Source organism: Peromyscus leucopus, chromosome 11, assembly GCF_004664715.2.
Source record: "Peromyscus leucopus breed LL Stock chromosome 11, UCI_PerLeu_2.1, whole genome shotgun sequence".
Lineage (NCBI taxonomy): Eukaryota > Metazoa > Chordata > Mammalia > Rodentia > Cricetidae > Peromyscus > Peromyscus leucopus.
In genome coordinates this window covers 43001266-43016679 of record NC_051072.1, presented here as the reverse complement: position 1 = coordinate 43016679, position 15414 = coordinate 43001266, and positions in this window count along the sequence as shown.

The following is a 15414-nucleotide window of genomic DNA, read 5'->3' as shown; positions in this document are numbered from 1 at the left end:
ACTTAACTACAAATGGTCAGAGATTTTATAAAACATTTCCAAATGTTTGGAAAGAGGAGAAGAACTAGAAAGATTGACAGGTGTCAGTTATCACATCAGGGAAATTAGATTAGAATGCATGGAGCCACCACAAGTGGGGGCTGAGCCAGGAGAGGATATAATAATCACCAACTTGGTAAACATGGAATGAGCAAACGTTTTTCACAGTGGGGAGATTTCTGAACCAGATAGGAAACAACAGGACACCTGGGATGAACTGTAAGAAGTGCCCTAGGGTGGCAGTAGAGAGAGGGACTGAGTGAGGGCAGGAACCTTAAGAATACAGAATCAGGTCTGTGCTTTGTTGGGATTGTGATCTTCTGTCATAGAGGAGTGGGTGTTCTTTTAACTTAGTAAAGTGGGACCCTCGGATGCACAGTGTTCAGAAACAATCATGTCTACTACAGTGTGTAAGGCACGGTAATGGTGCTGGGAGCCAAGAGGCAAGAGGAGAGGGTGATTCTTCCAGGGTAAAAGGGCAGCTTGAAAGCTGTGTCTTTGTGACTCGGTGAATGAGAATAGTCGATATCTTAAAGTGAATCACCTGTGGCTAGAACACTGACCACCCTAGTAAGTCTAACTAGAGAATCTCAGGAACTTACTTCCAGTCCATGTATTGCAAAGCTAAGTGTGCTCCTGATACAGGAAGAAGGGCAGCTACTAAATACAGTTCCCTTAGACATCTCATGCTTGTGTAGTGCAGGATTGGTACTGGCCTGATGAACAGGTACATCAAGCTGTGACACAGGCTGCCTAGCTACACCTGCCCTGCCAGAAAATGGCACAGTCAAGTTACACTGAGACAGATATGGCTCCAAAGGAAAGAAAAGGCAGTATTATTATTTTACTCATGACTTATTAGTGACATAAAACTCCTAACATTTTTCCTAACCACTTCTAGGAATATAGATTGAGTACATGAATTCCCTTTTTCTGATATATTAACTGATTTTAACTCTTAGTTGACCCCACCTCCTTTAGCCACTCCCCTTTTGGGTTGTAAAAGAAAGCCTGACAGTCACTGCCTGGGGTAAACTCTTATCTGCTTTTATGACCCTGAAAGAATTCAAGCCTGTGACCTTGCTTTGGCCAGAGAATTGCTGCTTTATTTTGTTTTGCTTTGTTCTGTTTTATTTTGTTTTGTTATGGTTTTTTGAGACAGGGTTTCTCTGTGTAGTGTTGGTGCCTGTCCTGGATCTCGCTCTGTAGACCAGGCTGGCCTCAAACTCACAGAGTTCCACTGGTCTCTGCCTCCAGAGTGCTGGGATTAAAGGCATGTGCCACCACTGCCTGGAGTGAATTGCTGCTTTGTATGGGTATATAATTGAACGCCTCAGAGACTTGAGAAAGGACGAGAAGAAACAAGATGGAGAATGGGGAAGAATTAGATGGGAGAATCAAAATAAAATTTAGAGAGTACAACAGAAAAATGTAGAGAGATATCAGGCAAGAAAGGAGCTAAGTATGAGAACAGAACTGAAGTTGTGCAGATAGATTTTGACTCAGAAAAATAAAGTGTATGGACTAAAGAGTATCATGTATGCAGATTTATTAAAGAATCCCTCAGATTAATTAATTCACCACTGGTAGCATCTCTTCTGGAACTCTGGGAAAAGACTATAGAGAGGCTGGACTCTAGTAGTCTTTGTTACCTAGAGAAGACTATTTTTTTCACTCTCAACATTCTTTATTGGTCTGTAGTTCTTGGTGTAAGGTTGAGGCCTCTTTGGCTTTCCCCATCAAGTTTAGCATGTCTATTGGCAGTGTCCTTGTTCTACTCATGTTTAGAAAGTGATGTTGGTGAGACTTTAGGGGTTTGGTTTCTGACACAATCTCATATCAAACTCCCTGGACCTCTGGTTCTTATAATCTTTCTGAAGTCCTCTTCTGCAATGTCCCCTGAGTATTAGGTATGAGAGACTTTTCTGGTTGTATCCACTGGGACTAGGCCCGCAACTCTGCATTTTGATTTTTTTTTTTTTTTTTTTTTTTTTTTTTTGTGGTTTTCTGTAGTGGTATCTGTCTTTTGCAAAGAGAAGGTTTCTTGATGAGGGGTGAAGACTATACTTCTCTGTGGATTTAAGGACACATTTATTTTATTGTTAAGGACTATGCTGGTTTAGTAAAGTAGTGGTTGTAGATTCCCCTCCAATATTCATAACTTCACTAGCATTGTACAGTTGGTTAGGTTGCTAGTACCAGGCATGTTTTCCCTCTTGCTGAGCAGGTCTGAAGTCTAATCAGAGAGCAATTAGTTACTCCAAGTTTTGCGTGCTAGTACTGCACCCTTAGGGTTATCATGCTATACTTGTGATTGTTGTGGTTCATAGGCATCATGGTAGCAAAGACTTTTGAGGTCCAGCCTCTAATAGTCTTTTCCCTGGGTTCTAGAAGAGATGCTACCAGTGGCAAGAATTAATCTGAGGGAATGAATCTAATTACACCGAGCTCTCTAAATCCATTCACTTTATTCTTCTAAGACAAAATTCTATCTACACAGACTTCAATTCTGTTCTCATATTTAGCTCCTCTCTTTCCCTTCTTCTACTGTCCTCCCATAGTTCTAAGTTCTTCTGTCTCATTGTCATCTTCGTCTTCATTCTTCTCTCCATCCTCTTTCCTTCCTTTCCTCTCCCCATGATCTGTCTCCTTACACCTACATTCAGCAATCCCTTTGTTCTGCTACTCTCTGGTGCGGTGGTGGTGGTGGTAGTGGGGGAAGTGTACTCAGTCACTAGGAAACCTGTGTCATAGCTTGAATGTACCTGGTATGAAAAAAGCCCTTTTGTTCTGAGCTAATTGTTGGAGGGTAAGTCTGGAGGTGGCATTTGGGCTGAGGAAGAAGTGGGGTCTGAGCTTAATTTGCACAAGAAACAGAAGCTATGTACCTATGTGCCTGGCCTAGGTAGTGTCTCCTTATGGATATTTACCTTAATTCAGGAGACTAGCAGGTGGTCTGGAATGCTTATTCTGTCTGCCATTTCTCTTTGAATGTTTGAGAGGTATCTCAGATAAAATACACTGTTAGAAGTTCCTAGAAGAAGAATTAATTGGGAAAGCTACCATAGCACACAAGAAAATCATTATAGGAACTGGTTAATATATATTCAAAAGCTAATATCACTGAGACTCCTTGAGGCTTGGCTTTATCCTCTAGAAGAACCCTGCTTCTTCCAGGTATTAGCTTTTGCTATAGTCAGTTGAATTCCTGCTTCATATTTCTGTGGCTCACAGCAACTCCTGTTTTTTTGTTTAGCATAAAAAGGGAGAATGCTTAATTCTCTCTAGGGCAGCAACAATGTGGATGCATATTAAGTTTGGAGATGACTGGAAAATGATAAGTAATGGTTAATTAATATTGATATTTAATCAATACTTGTATCAATAATATATATTTATAATCAATAAATTATACTTATAATCAATAATCTGTATAGATGGCAAACCGACAATTAGTTTAACCATCTAATAGGTATAGTTGTATATAATTAAGATATCTCTGTTCCAAAAAGGGAAGCAGAGGAGTAACATAAAAATCTATCATTAGCTCGTATGGCATAATATGGTCAAATGTGTCTGAATAATATGATTCTGAGTTATAAAAAAGAAATTGCTAATTTGGAATATTAACTCTATCTATTAATCTCTGATTTGTGGTATTAATTTGGTTAATCTGTATTTTAAAGAAGCATTGTGATAAAGAGTTACCTGAGTTAGTCATGAGCATCTGTGGGACCAAGGCTGCAGTTGAAGCTGACCTAGTAATTCAAGTTTGTAATCAAGGCAGTATTAAACCATTAGCTATGAGAGGACAGTAATAACCTGTGTCAGGGTATACATAGCAAGACTTACATACAGAACAATTGTCAGAAGTACATGAGGAGGATATCTGATAGTGCATACATTTTGGTATCATGGGCAGAATTTATGTAATTAATAATAGAACATTTTTAAAGGTAGTCCAGTCTCTGGGTAGGAAAGTTCTATAAGCAAAAAGGAAATGAGGGGGAGTGACTTTGGGGACATAGAATTTGCTCATAGTTGCTTCATGCTGATATAGGATGAAGTTGGGAGTTCAGAAGGCTGGAACAGTGGAAATCCTGGGAAGAGCAGGTCTTTTCATGTGTTGTCCATGCAGGCAGCAATTGAATCAGTCTGTGCTAAAAGGCAACCAGGAAAGTGCAGCAGGACTCCCTGGTTTGTGGGCTAGAGGGCAGGGTGCAGGCTGTGTCTGGACAGCACATCTGTGGTCAAGAGGATGACAACCTGTAACTCTTTGAATGATTAGAATTTCTGCTGGAAACAAATATATATTAATGGAAGAACATGCAGTCAAGGAGTTTTAAAGAGCAAACTTATTATTTGTATCAACTTATTCATAAAGCCGAGGCTTTATAAATTTAGAGGTAAGTAACAGCTTATAATCAGACTGGCAGCTTTGGAGCATCTAAGTTCTGTAGTGGCCTGGCCATATGGTCTGAATCAAGCAATCCAGGATCCACAAAGGCTAATCAGTGTCCTGTGGAAACGTGCAAGCATATCCTCTTACTAACATTATTAAAACATCAGGACCTTTTCAATTACCAGTGAGGAGGTCCTAGAGGCTTAGGAGGCTGTAACTTTTATGGAGAAATGTCTGAGGAAAGAACTCATTTTGTCCTCAGATATGTATTTTATATGATTAATTACAACCAGAGTATGATTTAAACTATGATGGAGAGATGAATATTTAAGATCTCCATGTTGTAATTTGGAAGTTTAGGTTTTTAAGGTATGGTAAGCTCTTTTCATCATAGCTAGACCTTGGGAGTTATAAGGAATGCCTGTAGAGTGGAAGACATGAAAAGTTAAGCACCATTTCTTATAAGCTTTTGAAGTATGTGCAGAGCCATTTTCCTTTTATAGAGCTCTAGGCATTCGTAAATAGTGAAAGGCAGTGAAATAATGCTGTAAGAATCCTGCTTCTTCCAGGTATTAGCATTTGCTACAGTCATCTGAATTCCTGCTTCATGTTTCTATGGCCCACAGCATCATAGCTGGGTAGGTCTGTTGGTTGCCCCCTTTGGAAGCTTGCACAGTGTCTTTGATACCATGAAAGCTAGTCTTCAGGTTGGAGACATTCAGGCTGGTTCTTGTGGGGGCCTGTGGGGCCTATTTCCAAAGTGTGTGGTGTTTTCAGCAATAGGGATTTAACTTCTACCCATGAGTGGTAACTATGGGGAATGGCAATAGGCTATATGATTATGTTTATCCTTGCTCCTCCACTATACTCTCTTTATTTCATCCAACTCCTAATTATACATTTATCCTATTTTATAACTTCAGAAAACACTCCACTTTTTTTTTTTTTTTTTTTTTTTGCATTTTCAGTTCAACAGTCATTGGTACTCTTTTGGTTGACTTTAAATGATTTGTAAATGTATTTCTGTATTATATTCTGCTTGGTGGTGGTGTTTCTGTCGTATCTTGTCTCCTTTCTGAGTGGTACTGGGGACTGAGGCCTCAAGAGTAGGTTGATCACTAAGAAGTTTACCAAGTAAAACTGGAAGAGATACATTAAATCAATGGATTCACAAACTGCAAGAAATAAACACACACACACAAAATATGAAAAAGAAAGCATCATGGTAACCTGATTACCAACCACAAAGGATACTGATATGCTTGAAATACTTGAATAAGCATTCAAAGGTCTAATTCTAAAAATGTTAATATCTACAAGGAGTAAATAGACAAAGGCATAAAATAATAAATAAACCAGTTCAGTGTATAGACATGAAAGGCATTGATGTAAAATAAGAACACAAACAAGAAACTAAGCAAGGAAACTGACAGAACAACAAAACCAGGAAACTACTAGCCAATTCCTTTTGATGAAAGCAAAGTTTTCAATAAATACTAGAAATCAGAATTCAACACATTAAAAAAGATCACACTATGATTAAGAATACAAGTACGGTTGACCGTATTACAAAACAAACATAACATATTAACAGACTCAGATACAGAAGTTACCCAGTCACCACAAAGGCTGATAAAGGCAGATGGCAAAGCTCAACATCCTTTCATGACAAAAAGCTTCAAAGAACTAAGAATAGCAGGAAGACCTCAGTATAATAAATGTGATATACAGCAACACAAAGAACAAGTGTCACATGGGGAAACATTTAATGCATCTTCTCTAAAATGAGCGCTGTGGCAAGAGCATCCACACACTACTCTTCCTCGATACAGTGCTTGAAGTCTTAGCTGAAGCAATAAGGTAAGAGAAAGAACAAAAAGAGACACAATTAAGAAAGGAAAGATGTCACATTCTCCCTATTTGCAGATGATATCATCCTGTACTTAAAAGACTAAAGATTCTACCCAAAACTCTAAGATCTTAATACTCAACAAAAAAGAGCTAAACAAAACCTAAAGTATAAAATTTAGCAGTTTTTCCACGTTTCAGTAATGAATTTGCTTAAAAAGAATTCAGGAATAAAATCCCACTTACTATAGCTTCAGACTAAATGTTTCTTGTAGCTCTTGAGAACACTGTTATTTCATTACATTATTGCACATATTTGCTACAATGAAGAAGAAAAAATATTTCATAATCAGAATCTTTCAACACTATATACAAATGTGATAATGGGTTAAGTGGTAAGTTCTTACATAATTTCAGATAAATATTTAAATGTTATATCACGAGGATATCTTTGGTGGAATTAGTCATTTGGTGGTTAACCATGATATGTGCATTTATTGGAGTTTGCATTTAGATTCAGAATACATTGCAAGTTTTTTTTTCTTCTTAGACTAATGAACTACAGTTTCTCCTGTTATATGAATATTTTATTTTTCCTATATTCCAACAATGAACTTGATTTATATAATGGAGGCTACTTGTCTATGCATTTTGTCAAAATAGTAAGTAAAAAATGGCAATCTAGCTTCAATATGTGCTTTTCATGATACAAAAGATAGTAAAATCTTTACATAGTTGATTACCATTTGCTGTTTATGTATGCTTCTTGTTTATATGATTTAACTTTTTGCCATGAAATGTATGTCTTAAAAATCAATATTTCATAGAAAAATTAATTTCTTTCTGATTTTTTTGGGGGGGGGAGGTGTTACAAGACAAAATTTCTCTGTGTAGCTTTGGAGCCTATCCTGGAACTCACTTATAGGCCAGGCTGGTCTCCAACTCACAGAGTGCGCACCACACCCGATCTCATTCTGAATTTTCTGAGAGTCAACCTTTTCTAATCTTGCTGTCAAGAAAATATGACATTTTCCAGGCAGCTAGGTCCTTACAGCTTTCACTCATTAACAAGTAACACGTGTCTACAAATTTCTCTTTTTACATTTCAATAGATCTTCTTTGCAGATTGAATCAGGTGTCTCTGTTCCAGAAAAGAAACCGAAACCAAGACATACAAATGCCTCATTGATCTCTTTGTATAAATGTGTGTGTGTATGTGTGTGTGTGTGTGTGTGTGTGTGTGTGTGTGTGTGTGATTGTTAGTACAAGATGGGAACCATATACTGTGTATTATATTATATTATAGCATAGAAATCATGTAGAAAGTAAACCCTCCCACTGTAGGACACTTCCCATGCCAATCACCTGTGATTACTTTCACTTTCCTGAAGGTGGTGTCTCTTTTCATAGTCCCTTCTCCTATAGAGAATGTCACTATTCTTGTGTCCTAGTTTACTCAACTGTTCTTATCTTGCTTAAGTATCATTTCCTTAGAGATGTCTTATTGGACCTTCCTGTTTTGTTTACCTATAATCATCTATTATGAATATCTTGTCACACTGTGTGTGTGTGTGTGTGTGTGTGTGTGTTCCTCATGGTGATTTTTAAAAGTTAATAATATTTGACGATTGCATCTATGCTCCATAAGGCTGTAGACCTCCTAGGCACAGAAGTTATGTTTGTATTCATACATCATTTCATCGCCAGCATATGTGTGGCGACTAGCATGATACTGATCCTCTTGTCTTACAATTGGCTTGCATTTAATAACAAGTTGAGCCTGTTATTACTGGTCATTTCTCTACCCAAGTCATTCATTTTCTACTTCTTAAGATTTGTTTATTCATTTTTCTTGTCTTTAAGGTTTGTGCCATCTACTGGAATTATGCTACTTAAATTCAGACTTTATTGTTTTAAATTCCTATCCATGCCTAATGATTGGCTTACAGTGATTTCTGTTGATTTCCTAGGGATGCTACTGTAATCTGTGGCGTGATATACTTGTGGGCTTGTTTGTAGCATTCAGCAGGAAATTTTATCCAGATCTCGGGACCTGTGAGGATTTCTTCTCTGTGTATCTCTAAGATCTATCACAAGTATCTCTAGATGGAGCTATTTAACCTTTTCTTTTAAACACCAAAGCCATAAGAAAGCAAGTCAAAGAAACTTGTCAAGGTGTTTGGTTTACCGATTCTAAGTCACAGTCTTTTGAGGAATGCTAAATGCTGTTGTCCCTGATCATGTGCCCAGATTTAGTCCCTTCTTTTATCTTTTTCCTTATCACAAAACATGTTATGCCATTAAATGCTGTGTGAGCAAAACAATTCTTTGATCTGAGTTAAATGAGAGTTGATAGGAACACTGTTACTCACTATGTAGTACAAGGTGGCCTCTGATAGCAGGCATTCCCCTGCCTCTGCTTCTGGGTGCTGAGGTTGCTGCTGTGTGCCTCCAGACCCAGCTTGCAACATTGTGTCTCTAGACAGTGATCTACTTGAACCAAGAAGTTACATCCTGGTTATGTACAACTCCAGTGCCTGAAACTGGTGGATATAAGATGGTAGTTACTAGCTACATCTGACTGATTGCATTGTCTAAACTAATTAAAATGTAATAACATTTAAAATCATTTCCTCAGCTACACTGAAGCAAGATAAAATAAAATTGAAACCCAGTTTCAAGGCACAGTCCAAGAATAATACCACATATGTTTAGTAGGCTATCAGATGGACTTTACATGTATAGAAAAAAAATTTTATTCATCACAGAAGCATGAGTTGACAACACTGTCCAGGAATTAATTCCTTACTCAGTAAATATTTTAGGTATGTTCTTTTAAGATACAGTCATTTTCTAGACATAGGAAAGAGAATGGAAAACAAACCATCATCTCCTATTGATGTTGTAGAGAAGACAAAAGTCGGAGCTATTTTTAAGTAAACATAAAAATCAGGCAATGGTAGCACATGCCCTTAATCTGATCATGTGGCAGGCAGGGTCTCTGTGTGTTCAAGGACACACCAGGGAACAGCCAAGCATGGTGACACATGCCTTTAATCCCAGTACCAACCATAGAGACCTGGAGGTCTGTACAGACAGGCAGTGACAAGGAAGTGAGGCAGCTGGGCTAAGAGCCAATGAGAGGGCAGAACAGCAAGGCAATAAAGGTGTGGGTAAGACAGGAAATAGCCCTTTTTGGTAGATGCAGAGTTGGAGAGGTAAGGTTGGTGGCTATCACTATTTCCCTGATCTCTAAGGCTTTCACCTCTATATTTGACTCTGTTTCTTATTTAATAAGACTGTTTAAAAATTCATGTACAGTTGAACAACTTTGTGTTAATAGATATGTGCTGAACAACAGACTATTTAAGATTCTTTCCGTAGAAAGACCCCTTTGGCTAGGGCTTAGTGTTACTCTGATGTTAACTCTGGTGGAGCTCTTTTTTTTGTCCAAGAGTCTCTGGCAGTTGTATTTCAGAGGTATAGAAAATGTTGCCTTCATTCCAGATCTACTAAAGTGGTGAGTAGAGGGATTTCATTAATTTCAAAATCTACTGATTTCTTGCTCACATGTACAATGCTCTAAACCACATTCCTTATCAGAAGCCGTAGGAGAGAAACCATTTACCACAGCAGGGGGACTATTAATGCCTGTACTAAAACTGAACATAAGCAAAATTTTTTGCTGGCTTCCTGTGCCCATGATCTCATTTATTTTTTTTTAAGTTCCATTTGCTTATATTATTTTCCTCTTGATTTTTAAGTAAATTAGTTTAATGTTTGTTCCTACATAGAAGTCGGGCAGAGGACAGTAACAAAATTTCTCAAAGGCACCAGGCCCATTACTTGATGATAACATGGCAATATTCTAAGAGACAGCCCTGGTTCCGGTGGTGAATACAGAGTACTCACTTTTGCTATGGGTTGCACAGACAGACAATGCAGGTATAAATCTTCTGACAGTTCCTGTGCTCTGTGGTTTAAGCTGTGTTATTTGGTTTGATTGTATCCCTTAGCAACCCTGGTAGGGTGTTTATGTGTGATTGCTGTCTCTGGAAAAGGAGCACCTTAACTGTGTTTTCTCTGCACTCAGCTGGAAAAGCACTCACTGTCAAAAGTAATGACACTGTCACTTGCTGAAGAGGGAGGACAGAAGACATGATGGTCTGGTCATGAATAGTGGGAGTATGGGGGTGTAGAAGCCAGTGTGTTGTAGTCACTATTAGGTCAATTGTCATGTGCTGTTTCAGTTTGTTGAAAAACTCTGGGAGTAAAGAGGCCCTTCTCTGTCTCTCTCAAAATTCCTGGTCCTGAGGCAAGGCTGATTTCCTAACTCTGTAACCAGATAAAAGATAAACAGCAAGTAGCTATGGGTATAAAAATGCCCAATCCTAGAAAACAGAAACTATTTTCAAATGAAGTTGCTGGTGTTTATCCAATAATGTAAAAATGCCTACAATGGGAAAGGGAAGGTTGTCGACCATTCACGGGATGAGGAAGGGGAAGACACTCTGATTAAGACTCTCTCCATCAGGACCTCTAGCTGACAGCCTCAACGTTCTCAGTGGGTTGTGAGTCCCTATTTGAATGATGTCATTTATCCACTTATTATTTCTTTTACATAAGAAGCCTCACCTGAGGGATGTGCTGTTCTGCCTGGGTATCTTTCAGTTGGGAACTCCATTTGTTTGTTTCATCAGGGGTTCTCCACTAAGTTTCTCCAATATATTCAGTTTCTGCCAGACGTTCATATGCTTCCTGATTTGAAGGTGTTACCTTTTGTCTGTTCTCACAATTGAACTTTACCAGTTGCCTCTGCCAGATGTTATGACTTCCTGAGTTGATCTTTTTTTGCTGTCTATCTGCTGCTTCTCTCTACTGCTCACTATTTGTCCCACAACTTTTGCATACATACATAGCTCACCTATTCAAAACCTAAAACATGGTATCATTGATCTTCTCTTGACCACATGGAACTCAACAAAACTTGAGAAAAGATGTTTTACTCAAAAGAAGTGGTTCTTTTTATTTTTTGATATCTCAGCATTGTGAGGGATAAGAAATAATTTTTGACGGGCAGAGGTGGTGCACACCATTAATCCCAGCACTTTGAAGGCAGAGGCACGTGGATCTCAGTGAGTTCAAGGTCAGCCTGGTCTACAAGGTGAGTTCCAGTTCCAGAGCAGTCAATCAAGACTGTTATACAGAGAAACCCTGTCCAAAGGGAAAAAAGAAAGAAAGAAAGAAAGAAAGAAAGAAAGAAAGAAAGAGAGAAAGAGAGAGAGAAAGAGAGAAAGAGAGAAAGAGAGAAAGAGAGAAAGAGAAAAGAAGAAAGAAAGAAAGAAAGAAAGAAAGAAAGAAAGAAAGAAAGAAAGAAAGAAAGAAAGAAAAGGAAAAGAAATAATTCTTTAACCAAGAATGAAGTGGTTAATAGTAATTTCCTGTGCTTCTAAGAGCTAAGGCAGGCCAGGCTTTGACTCTGGGCTTTTCACTACTTTTGGTAGAACCTGTAGTGGGAAACACCGCCCCACAGAATTTTAAATAAGACTAGAATTCTTTCTCTTATTTCAAATAATATGTTTCTGGGTTAAGCAGCTAAAAATAGCATCTGCCTGTAAAGAACTTTTAGTGAATATCTGCTGTAATATAATACACTCAGTTCTTATACTAAAAGAACATGTGTGGTTTTAATCATGTGCATGTCAATCTATTTACTTAAAATTTTGTGTCTTTTAGTACCCTATTAGTTAAAGGCAAAGCATGAAACACTAAAAGAAAAATATATGTAAAAAATAACAGTAACACATGATGCTTTTCATAAGGGTAGATACATAAGACCTAGTTAATTTTAATTTTTATGTACTACCTGAAGTTATCTTCAGTAAAACAAAAACTGATGTTGGAAAGAGAAGCACATTGATGATATTCTTTTAGTTCTTGGCAAGAAACCCTTGTGTTATTTTCTAAGTGGGTATTATAAATATCAGTCTGAAACTTTTCAATGCTTTTTTTCCACAACTAAACACAATTATTTTGCAAAGTAAGTCAAAAATAAGAACTAATTAAAAAACAATTCCTTCTTCTCTTGATTCTAAAAGGGTAAGAAATTTTAGATCTCTGAAGACATATGTAGTTAGTCTATATGAACAACAAGAAAAATGTCATTTCAAAGCTATTTAAGTCCTTGACAATTTAAATAAATTGCATTTATATTCATGTTAAAATTAAATACAAAATCAGTATAGGACATGACCATTATTCAAATATATAGTTGTTGGTATAATGCAATGGTTTATTGATCTGAAAGTCCTTAGATATGTATTATGACATAGCTTGGTGAAGCTATTTTGTAGAATTCTTGTGACATTGAATTTCTGCATCAGAATTATTGTGAAGTGATGTTCCTAAAAACAAAACTGGAAGTTACCTTAAAAAAAATCTGTAGGTACTTTAATTACAAGCATTTGCTAATGGCTGGCTTGTGTCTCCTTTTCTTCTCTCCCTCTTTTTGTTCTTTTAAATAACAAATCATTAGTCTTTCATTCCTTAGTCTTAGACAAAAATTCCTACTCCTCAAGGAAACCCAATTGTTATTCACTGGGTTATTCACAAGGAAGTAGAGCATCGCTCTACTGCTCTACTTCCTTGAGTAAAATAGTCCTTGCTACATGGCTTCCCTGTCTGCTTGACATCCCATATTCTTTCCATTTCTGTTTCTTCAGATATACCCTTTTAATAAATAAAATTACTTTAATATGCAATTTTTGGATAAAACCAGAAATAGAGTATAGACTCTGTGTTGATGCTTATGGTTCTGTATTTGATATTGATTAGTCCCCAGTCATTAGTATTCTTTATAGTTGAGAGATTATACTAAGTATAGTAAAGGCATGTGACCTATTTTTTTTTAATCTATTGGATGCTCAGGACTTTAAAAAGTATGTGAAGGATGGCTTAGAATTCATGTGTAGTCAAAGACAGTTCAGAGGAATAATTCCTTGGCAGAATGGTGAAGGTGTAATTTTACACTTTTCTTTTTTTCTAGAGAAGGAAGTGTACTGTTGACATCTCATGATAACCTAGGCAAAGTTTATTCTGATACTCAAATACATCTTTTTTTTTTAAGATTTATTTATTTATTATGTATACAGAAGAGGTGCCAGATCTCATTACAGATGGTTGTGAGCCACCAGTGTGGTTGCTGGGAATTGAACTCAGGGCCTCTGGGAGAGCAGTCGGTGCTCTTAACCTCTGAGCCATCTCTCCAGCCCTCAAATACATCTTAAGTCGTCCCTTTCCTCAATGTTTCTTCAAGCGTAGTTATAAGATACTGAATACTCAAAATGAAGACTGTAGTCTCACTCGTGGCTTCCTCTCCACCATGTTGCCAATTGTGGGCCACCTGTAGCCTCCCATCCTCTATGAAAATAATAAACCTGAGCACTGCTTAGCCTAGTCATATGTAGACTTCCATGTTTAAAAGTAAAAGAATGAGGACAAATCATATTCTAATGAATTAGTACTGTATAGGACATGACTGATCGATGACAGCAGATTGAATACCCAAATGAATTGTTAATTTCTCTTCAAAAGAAATATTTGAAACCTGGTTTGAGAATATTATTGATGGTCTGGTTGCAGCTTATGTCCCTATTTCTCCACTCTGCCCATGTCCATTTCGTGTCCATTATTGGCTTAGGTAATGGGCAACCTAAGTAAATATTCTACCACTTTTTAGGTATCAGGCAATCAGGGAATTATCTAATCTTTGAAGACTTTACTTCTGGAAGAAGAAATAATTACAGACTAGGCCTATTTTTCTGTCCAAGTGGAACTCAGTATCCTTTATGAGACATAATAAAGTCCACAAATTTATCTCTGGTTAACAAACAGAGCTATCTTTTATGAAAAAGTAGTCTATCCCTTATGAAAGACCTCAACTCCAGATGCCAATACATGGATCAAGGGGAATAGATTTTTAAAAGACATAATATTTTCAATTTAAAATATGGCCAACTGGGCTCAGTGAGTTTTAAAATGCTCCACAGAAAGGCGGAGGATATATCCTGGAGGTATAATTCTCACCTAGCCTGCAGAGGGCCCTGAGTTCAATGCACAATATTGCCTCTCCATTCCTTCTACTGAAAAAAAGGAAAAGAAAAGAAAAGAAAAAGTCTTGTTCTTAAAAAGTCTTCCTTTAGAGACTCACAACTGAACAATTTTTAGAGACTGAGAGCTTTTGGAACACTCAGTCCTAAATGGGATGTCCCCAGCAAATCTCAGGACTTGGGGAGCATGTCAGTAGGGCATTTTCTTTGTTAATGATTGATGTGTGAGGGCCCAGCCCACAGTGGCTGGTGCCACCACTGGATAGGTGGTCCTTGCTGAAGAAGTTATGGAGAACCAGCCAGTAAGCAGCTTCCCTCCAGTGTTCCTGCTTTTGCTGTTGCTTGAGTTCCTGCCTTGACTTCCTGCAGTGATCAACAACTGTGATGGGGACACTGTGGCATGAATTTTAAAGAGTGTTATTAACAAAAACAAACCCACAGCCTGGTATTGGGGTGAATGCTGAATGATCAGAGAGACAGATCCAGCCACAGCTACCTCACCTTGCCATTTCCTTAGCTGATCCTGTTTCCTCAGACTGGGAACTTCTGAGTCCTCATCCAGAATGAATCTCAGCTGAACTGCTGCTCAAAAGCCTAAAAGCTTAATCAGCTCTAGCTCCTGGTTCTCAAGTCTTATATACCTTTCTGCTTCCTGCCATCACTTCCTGGGATTAAAAACTCACTTCCTTGGATTAAAGGTGTGAGTCACCATGCCTGGCTGTTTCCAGTGGGCTTTAAACTCACAGAGATCCAGACGTATCCCCGACTCTGGAATGCTAGGATTAAAGGCGTGTGCTACCTCTATGTTTAATATTGTGGCTATTCTGTTCTCTGACCCCAGGTAAGTTTATTAGAGTGCACAATATTTTGGGGAACACAATACCATCACAGGACACATAAGCCAAATAAACATTTTCCTCTTCTCCAATTGGTTTTTGTTCAGTATCTTATCACAGCAGCAGAAAAGCAAATGAATACACACGTATGTAAATATTAAAAGTTAGGATTCATATATGA